The sequence below is a fragment of the Leptonychotes weddellii genome, chromosome 15 (genome assembly GCF_054177405.1).
Source record: "Leptonychotes weddellii isolate Sample4059 chromosome 15, ASM5417740v2, whole genome shotgun sequence".
Lineage (NCBI taxonomy): Eukaryota > Metazoa > Chordata > Mammalia > Carnivora > Phocidae > Leptonychotes > Leptonychotes weddellii.
Genome location: NC_138383.1, coordinates 29183545 through 29192592, shown reverse-complemented (window position 1 = coordinate 29192592; position 9048 = coordinate 29183545). Strand labels below are relative to the sequence as shown.

Sequence of the window (9048 nt, the reverse complement as noted above, 5' to 3'; positions counted from 1 at the left end):
CTACCAAATGAGTCAGCCAGGCGACCTCAGACCCAACTTCTTCTTTTTTTTTTTTTTAAAGATTTTATTTATTTGACAGAGAGAGATACAGCGAGAGAGGGAACACAAGCAGGGGGAGTGGGAGAGGGAGAAGCAGGCTTCCCGTGGAGCGGGGAGCCCGATGCGGGGCTCGATCCCAGGACCCTGGGAGCCCGATGCGGGGCTCGATCCCAGGACCCTGGGACCATGACCTGAGCCGAAGGCAGACGCTTAACGACTGAGCCACCCAGGCGCCCCTCCCTTAGACCCAACTTCTAACACCACATTGGACAGCTATAGTCTTAAACAATTCCCGCTGGTTGTTTTGATAAATGTCCTGAAGACAGTACTCTTTGCACAGAGAAAGTTCTCAGGCAAGTCAAATAAAGACAACTTCTGGAATGGAGCTTTGCAGCAAGCCACTAGACAAGTTAAATAGTCACAGTTCTCTGGGAAGGGGTCTCTTACAGAGCTGTAAACTCATTCTGTCCTCTCCAGCAGCTTTTGGTTTTCACAGATACAGCAGTTGCAATGCTGTTAATTTTTCAAGGCCACTGCAGAGCAAGGAAAGTGAGGATGGGATTAGGGCAAGTTAAAACACCATAAAGTTCATCAAATTTTTACTGAATTTAGCCATTTTTCTGAATAAACTTTACTCAGATTGTTGCAAGCCATTTGTTAATCTCCAAAATTCTGAACAAGCTGATTTTGTCAGTTTGTTCTAGTGTTCTTGTTGCCTCTACGGAAAAGTGCATTTTCAAAGAATTTTACTCTGTCATTCTGGAAGTCAGCCTGGAACATAGGTTTGAGGGAGAGGCACCAGTGCAACAAAAGTAGATAACATGGGAGGATAGGTCATCTGCTTATGTAACTTACTTGTGCCCTTTGGCCCTGCATATGCCCCAATTCTGAAATTATCACTTCCATCTTACAATGGATCACTGCTAGATCTGCTGATCCTATGCCTTAATGAAGAGCTCTGGCCACATGGTCACTTGATGTGGTCACCAGTTACTTGGTGTCTACTATGTCGATAGCATGCCAGGACCTCTGTTTTGTTTTTTAAGATTTTATTTACTTATTTGACAGAGAGAGAGAGACAGACAGAGAGCACAAGCAGGGGGAGAGGCAGGCAGAGGGAGAAGCAGACTCCCCACTGAGCAAGGAGCCCAATGTGGGACTCGATCCCGGGACCCCGGGATCATGACCTGAGCCAGAGGCAGCCGCTTAACCGACTGAACCATGCAGGCGTCCCAGGAGCTCTGTTTTGAACAGTGTATAACTCTCTGCAGGTAGCATGCCTTACTCCAGAGCCCTATGTGTATCAACTGTGATTTTCATTTTGGAGCTGGCATAAACTTCACATGATGCATCTCCTCCTTTTGATTGTCTTATACCATAGAATATAATGGGTCGCATGGCCCAAGAAGTAGGGCTGCTTGTACTATAGCTTGAACTGCTGTGGAGCCCTTTCCTGCTCTGGGCCTCATTTAAAGCTGGCAGACTCCCTTGTCACTTGGTAAAGTGTAAAGCAATATTTCCAAGTGTGTAATATGCTGCCTCCAAAACCCAAGGCCCATCAGGCATTATGCTTCCTTTTGAGTGGTAAAATGTGCATGATGGAATAATGTGACTTTTACTTTGGAGGGGATGTCCCAGCATGCCTGAAACTACCAGTCCCCAAAACCTTCACTAGGGTGGCAGGGCCCTGAATCTTTGTAGAACCCTCTGAAACATGTGTGTCTTATCCAGGCCTCCAACAAGTGTTTGTATTTTTGGCTTATCTGGTCCAAATAATACAATGTCATCAATAAAGTGGGCCACTGTGATGTTCAGCAAGATGTCCAGATGGTCAAGGTTCTTTCAGACTTTATTATGACAGAAGGTAGGAGAGTTAACATAGCCCTGGGGCAAGACTTTCCCATGTGAATGTGAACTTCTTCCAGATAGGGACGGGTAAGAATGCATTTACCAAATTAATGGCTAATACCACATACTGAAGCCATGTTAGTCTGCTCTAACAAAATTGGGGCTATAACTTATATGAGTTTTTCATCCTTCAAAGCTCTACCTTGCATTTTGTTTGGGTCCGATAGGTAAATTAAATGGGCAAATATCACCCTTGCATTTAAGTCTTTAAGGGTGGCTTTCATCTCTGCCATTCTCCCTGGAGTGCAATATTATTTTTTTAATTTTTATTGTTATGTTAATCACCATACATTACATCATTAGTTTTTGATGTAGTGTTCCATGATTCATTGTTTGTGCACAACACCCAGTGCTCCATGCAGAACATGCCCTCTTTAATACCCATCACCAGGCTAACCCATCCTCCCACCCCCTCCCCTCTAGAACCCTCAGTTTGTTTTTCAGAGTCCATCGTCTCTCATGGTTCATCTGTACCTCTGAAACAAATAATGCAATATATGTTAAGAGCAATATTATTTTTTATTTATTGTCTTGGATGGGCAGGAGGGAACAGTTTCAGAGGCTTCTACCTGACTTTTCTCACTATTTAACAGCATTTATCCAACAGGCAAAAGAACAAATTGTTGGGAGAGGGAATCTGCCATGAGTTCTGAATATCCCTGAACAATCTTGTTAGATACTCCAAGACCTATGCCAAGGTCTCAACTTCTTTCTATCCAGATTTCTCAAGGTTGTGTTTGCAGCAAGGAACTTTGAGACATGAGCTAATATCTCCCACCAGGACAAAGAACAGGATTACATACTGCTTATTTTAAAAATGGTAGATTCCTCAAACTCAGTAATCTCCTACAACACAACCCACTGCATACAGGTATCCATCTGGACCCTCCACATTGGCCCTTGGGAATTGAGGGGCAAGGGGAACTAACGTAAATATGCTACTCATGCTGCTTGCTTGTTGTGCTGTAATAAAGTCCTTTGTTTCTGACTCAGGAGTCTCATATACTACCAGCATCCATGAAACAATAACAGGATGATTTATTAGCTTGTAAGAAAAGTAAAATCCTAGTCCCTGACAGCAATATAGGGGTTCTGCTAACTCTCAAGTATATTCATGTTTTCTGGCATTATATAGAATATCCACTTTAACATGCCCATTTCTCTTAGCTTTTTGATCCCTTCCTCCATTATTTGCCATGATAGTTCTAACATTTCCACTTCACTTAGAGTGGACCGTCACTCTTCAGGCTTCGAAGAGGCAACCAAGCAACTTAATAGAACCATTTCCAAAGATCTCTAACAAGTGTTAAATTTTGTATCATGGGATATTGGTCCCATATGGAAAACTGTTACCCAATTTTATTTAATGATCTTTGATCCAGCAATCTCAAAGTCTGTTACCCAGGGAACTCAATCAATGACTTACATGCTCTCCTGGCTCTTAAGGGTATATGTTAGCTAGGCTCTGCAGCTTTTTTTTTTTTAAGATTTTATTTATTTGAGAGAGAGAAAGCGTGAGAGTGGAGAGACTCAGAGGAAGAAGCAGACTCCACACTGAGCGGGGAGCCCAATGTGGGATCCCGGGACTCCTGGATCATGACCTGAACTGAAGGCAGTCGCTTAACCAACTGAGCCACCCAGGCGCCCTGCAGCTCTTTTGATGTATAGCCCTTTTCTCCCTCAGCAGGCCTAGTACTTCCCTGCTGAATTTTGTTGACTTGATTCTAGTCATTGGTTTTTTGCCAGGAGAAGAAATAGGAATAGATCTTATGGAGGGTATGAATTGTCCCGCAAGAGAGAATCCCCAAGAATCTTCAAGAAAGGGGAGAGTGCTATCCTTTAATGGAGAGAAATGAGCTACTTCTGTAGGCTCAGAGGATTCAGAGGAATTTTTAGTGCATTGATCTAAAGGATTTTGAGTTCATTGATCCAGAGGTCCTCATCCCAAATCTCAGGGTCCCACTCCTTGCCAATCCTTGACACTCCTTGCCCTGACTTTTTTTTTTTTTTTAAGATTTTATTATTTATTTGACAGAGAGAGAGACAGCGAGAGCAGGAACACAAGCAGGGGGAGTGGGAGAGGGAGAAACAGGCCTCCTGCTGAGCAGGGAGCCCGATGTGGGACTCGATCCCAGGACCCTGGGATCATGACCTGAGCTGAAGGCAGACGCTTAATGACTGAGCCACGCAGGCGCCCTTGCCCTGACTTTTGTATAGCAGATCCAACATGACAGAGAATCCAGTTTTCTTTGGAACTCTGCTACTTTTTTTTTTTTTTTAAAGATTTTATTTATTTATTTGAGAGAGAGAGAATGAGAGACAGAGAGCATGAGAGGGAGGAGGGTCAGAGGGAGAAGCAGACTCCCCGCCAAGCAGGGAGCCCGATGCGGGACTTGATCCCGGGACTCCAGGATCATGACCTGAGCCGAAGGCAGTCGCTTAACCAACTGAGCCACCCAGGCGCCCCGGAACTCTGCTACTTCTAAAATAATAATTAAGTCCTGCTCTTGTACCTCAGCCTTTCCCGCCCTCCAGCTATAGGCAATGAGAGTCTCTTTGTATGCTGCCAAGGAGGGTCTCTGGTTTCACACTTCACCTTATATAGGTGATTAATGACCTCAGCCTTTCACTGTCTTTCTTTAAAGCATTAATAGCTAGAAGAAATGGCCATCCAATTCCAAAGTTCTTATATAATTATGTCCCTTGAAGCCCTCACATGACTCTCCATTGCATCCCTTCCCGCCAGTCTTCTACCCCCGCTCTCCTACTGACGGAGTTTTAACAATTACACCACAACCATTTGCCAAGGGTCAACACCTACACCAGTGATCAGGTCTGCATTGTAAACTGGCTATTGGGTGAAGCAGCTTCAAAATCCTATTTTAGTTTCATAAATTGGGTTCTCTGGGAATCAGACTCGAGACTCAGATTTACATGCAAGCATTTTATTTGGGAGTGCTATAGGGTTAGGGTTGCCAGATAAAATACAGGATGCTCAGTTAAGTTTGAATTTCAGATAAATGACAAATAATGCAATATTTGGGACAAGCTTATATTAAAAATTATTCTTGCTTATCTCAAATTCAAATTTAACTGGGCGTTCTGTGCTTACATTTGCTAAATCTAGCAACTCTATCTAGAGAACAACACCTATAAGAGGTGAAGAAGCAGGCTTGTGAAGGGGGAGAGGTTGAACTATGAAGCCGTTGCAAGAGAGACTTCAGCTGACTCTATAGAGTGTCCCCTAAGGGCTCTCTGCCTTGAAGAAGGAAGGCAAAACTTTATTTATTCACATCAACCAACCATTGGATGCAGGTTGCCCGGTGGCAGTGGTCATGATTTTGGGTGAGGAGGGTCTTGATATTTGCTATTCTCTCTGCATGGAGCATTGTCCCACCCCCTCCAAATATCCACCTACATGGCTTGATCTCTCACTTCCTGTCTTTATTCAAATGATACCTTCTCAATAAAGCCTTCTTGACCTATTTAATACTAAAACACACTGCCTCCACTTGTGGTACTCTGTTCCCCCTCTCCTGCCTTGTTTTTATTAACAGATATACCACCATTGTATATACTATGTATTGTATGTATTTCTTTATGATTTGCCTCTGTCTCTAGTATGTAAGCTCATGATTGCTTATTCATGAGGAATTTTTGTCTGTTTTGTGCACTGCTGTTTCCCCAGGGCCTAAAACAGCCCCATATATAGTAGGCCCTCATTAAATATGTGAGGAAATGCAAAACTCACAGAGAGGGAGAGGGACAGAGGGACAGAGGAGAGAAAAAGATGGGGATGGAGAGAGGAGGAAAGAATGAAAGAAGCAGAGAAGGAAAGGGGGAGAGAGATTGATTTTAATGATTTGGCTCATGTAACTGTGAGGGCTCACAAATTTGAAATTTATAGGGCAGGTTGGCAGGCTGGCAATTCAGGTAAGAGTTGATGTTGCAGCCTTGAGTCCAAATTCTAAAAGTTGGAAACTCAGACAGGGTTGTAGTCTTGAGGAGAATTCCTTCTTCAAGAAACCTCAGTCTTGGGGCACCTGGCTGGCTCAGTTGGTACAGCATGCAACTCTATATCTCAGGGTCATGAGTTCAAGTTTCATGTTGGGTATAGGGGCTACTTAAAAAGAATAAGAAAAAAAAAAAAAGAAAGAAACTTCAGTCTTTGCTCTTAAGACCTTCAATTCATTAGATGAGGCCCACATACATTATAAACTTCAGTCTTTGCTCTTAAGACCTTCAATTCATTAGATGAGGCCCACATACATTATAGAGAGTAATCAGATTTAAAGTCTACTAAAAATAAACACTAATCACATCTAAAAAATGCCTTCACAGGAATATCTACACTAGTGTTTGAACAAACAACTGGGTACTATAGCCTAGCCAACTGACACATAAAATTAACCATCGCAGCACAAAAAAGAAAAAATAATAATTGAAAGATACACAGTCCCTGTTCTTGAGGGGTGGTGGGAAAGACAGGTAAGAAATAAAGGAGACTGAGACAAATGCTATACTACAGAGGCACAAAGAAAGTTCTGTGGAAGGGCAGAATTTTTGGCGGGGGCCAGCTGGGAAGACTTTATGAGGAAGTGATCCTTGAATCTGGCAGGATATGTGGAATTTTGATAGAAGGAGGGGTGTTTCAGATTAAGAGGCCTGAAAATGCTTGGCACATTTGGTAAATGGCCGTGAGTCTTCAAGAAGTCAGTCCTTACCACCATAGCATCTACGTCCTGTACCTTTAATTCAGTGCTAACATTATGCTGTCTTAATTTGTTCATTATATTTGTTTTTGCATGTATAAGTCTTGTTTCCCTATTCCTGAGAGCAGGCAGGAACAACATATTATACTCTTTTTTTTATTCTTCGTAATTCGCAGTTCATAGAAAGTACTTCAAATTGTATCTAATTAAAGTACATGCCTAAGGTGGACTTGCCTGGACTTGCCCCCAGAGACCAGAAGTGGGCTCATGATCCAGCCTTAGCCACTCTCTTCAGAACATCAAAAGCCTGGATGTGCAGCTTTTCCCATGAATATATAAGCCATCCCACATCTTTCTAATAAATTTCTTTTTTCCTTATTTGGCCACAGAACCCTAAGTAGTATAGTCTTGTCATTCAGACCATAAAACAAAACATCAGTGTATACTTGGTAGCAGCTAAATGTATATAGAGACAAAGTGTCCAAGATGAAATAAACAGTTCAATCTTAGCTTGTCAACTGAGGCATAGCATACAAAGTGAGTTATTCATTCATAGAGCATGTTTTTGGGTTTATATTATGCAAATGATTGCATTGTGCTAGGTCTGGAGAGATACAAATATGAAAAATGTGTAGTCTTTGCTGGCAGGAGCCTGTAATCTAGTAGGTAAGAAAAAGATGTCCCAAATTTTAAAATTTTATTAATTATAGAAGCAGGCTTTTTTATAGTCCATACTCATTCTGTTGCAAGTAGCAGCAACAAATTCACAATGGCTTAAGCAATAAAGGGAATTTATTTGCTCATACAACTAGAGGGATGCAGTAGATTGAGGGACTCAAAACCGTTGGGTTCTCTCTCACACACACACATGCACACACATGCATCACGGCACCTCTTAACACCATGTAAGTTTTCTGACCCAGAAAGAGGAGAGAACTTCTTTTTCCTCACTTCAATAAATGCAGATCCAGGGAAAGACTGGTTGGTCTGCTTTGGTCATATGTCCCCATCTCCCACCAATCTTTAAGGTCAAAGCAGTAGGGTGTTACAATCAGCAATGTTGAGTACATGCTACTCCTTGTCCAGTGTAATGGGCTACTGTGATTGGTGTCTACACCAGCATTACATGTTTGGAATGGAAATGAAAAGAAGTAGAGGAGATCCTGTTACTGGAGATAGTGGAAAGGGATGCTGGGCAGACAAAACAAATGTCCATTATGAGTGTCAGGAGAATGACTTAAAGCACTTAGGAGTTTAGAGCAGGGAGAGAAAGCTCATTTCTAGGGTGCTCAGTGAAGAATTCCTGAAAGAGGAATCTTGGACCTGACCATTAAAAGATAGGATTTTAGGGGCGCCTGGGTGGCTCAGTCATTAAGCGTCTGCCTTCAGCTCAGGTCATGATCCCAGGGTCCTGGGATCGAGTCCCACATCCGGCTCCCTGCTCGGCGGGAGGCCTGCTTCTCCCTCTCCCACCCCCCCGCTTGTGTTCCTGCTCTCGCTATCTCTCTCTCTGTCAAATAAATAAATAAAATCTAAAAAAAAAAAAAAAAAGATAGGATTTTAGGAGGTGGAAAAGGCAAGAAGGTTTAGGTGAAGGAAGGGTCATGGAAAAAAGGCATTGCAATAAAGTACAGGGCTGGTTTGGGGTGTGTTTCCATTTGGTAGATTCCAGAAGGTTCACATGGAAACGGAAGGAAGGAAGGAATAAAGTGGGGTTCAACCCTGGTCTAAACACAGCTCAGGAGTCTTTGAGTTGGGACCTGCCAGCAATCTGTTTATATGAGAAACTGAGCAGCCTCCCGGAAAAAAAATTACATAAACTCTGCCTAATAACCACATCGTGAGGTCCTAGTCTTGAGAGGGTGTCACCAGCTAGACCCCAAGACCTGACCTTTACCACTTACTTGCTTATACCTACTGACCTTTGTCCCACATTTTTCCTTAAGCTCTTCTTTCCAGCTTATCTCTTAACTCAGGCAAAAGACCTGAGGGGCATAGCATCCCTTGATGGAAACCGAAACTACCCCTCAAGCAATAACAACTGCCCAAAGAGTTCTAGAAAGCTCAGTCCACCCAGACCATTTTCAACTCCTGCCTGCATAGATGGACCACAGAGTGACCCATGAAGTGATGACAGTTACCTTTACCTCACTATAATACTAAAATCTCCACCCAAGGAGGAGCAAAGCCTCATTTACATAACATACAATGTATGCATAGGTATGTTTCCTTAAGGTGTATGTGTCACCTCATGCCCACCTCTACATATGGTGACAAGACTCCCCTATCTAAATATTCATCTTAACCCTAAATAAAAGAAACCCATTCACCGTTGCTCAGGGGGTCATAGCTTTAGAAGTTATTCTCTGTGATCTCTTTATTTGCTGCA

General features: G+C 42.7%; 1 long non-coding RNA gene across 1 annotated transcript; it reads right to left on the bottom strand.

Moving 5' to 3' along the window:
- Positions 1–3943: 3943 nt before the first annotated feature.
- LOC145717370 (uncharacterized) lies at positions 3944–8822 on the bottom strand. Its single transcript, XR_014140547.1, has 2 exons — positions 6188–8822; positions 3944–6128 (listed from the first exon to the last, which is right to left on the bottom strand). It is a non-coding gene; the product is annotated as an uncharacterized LOC145717370 (long non-coding RNA).
- Positions 8823–9048: the final 226 nt, after the last annotated feature.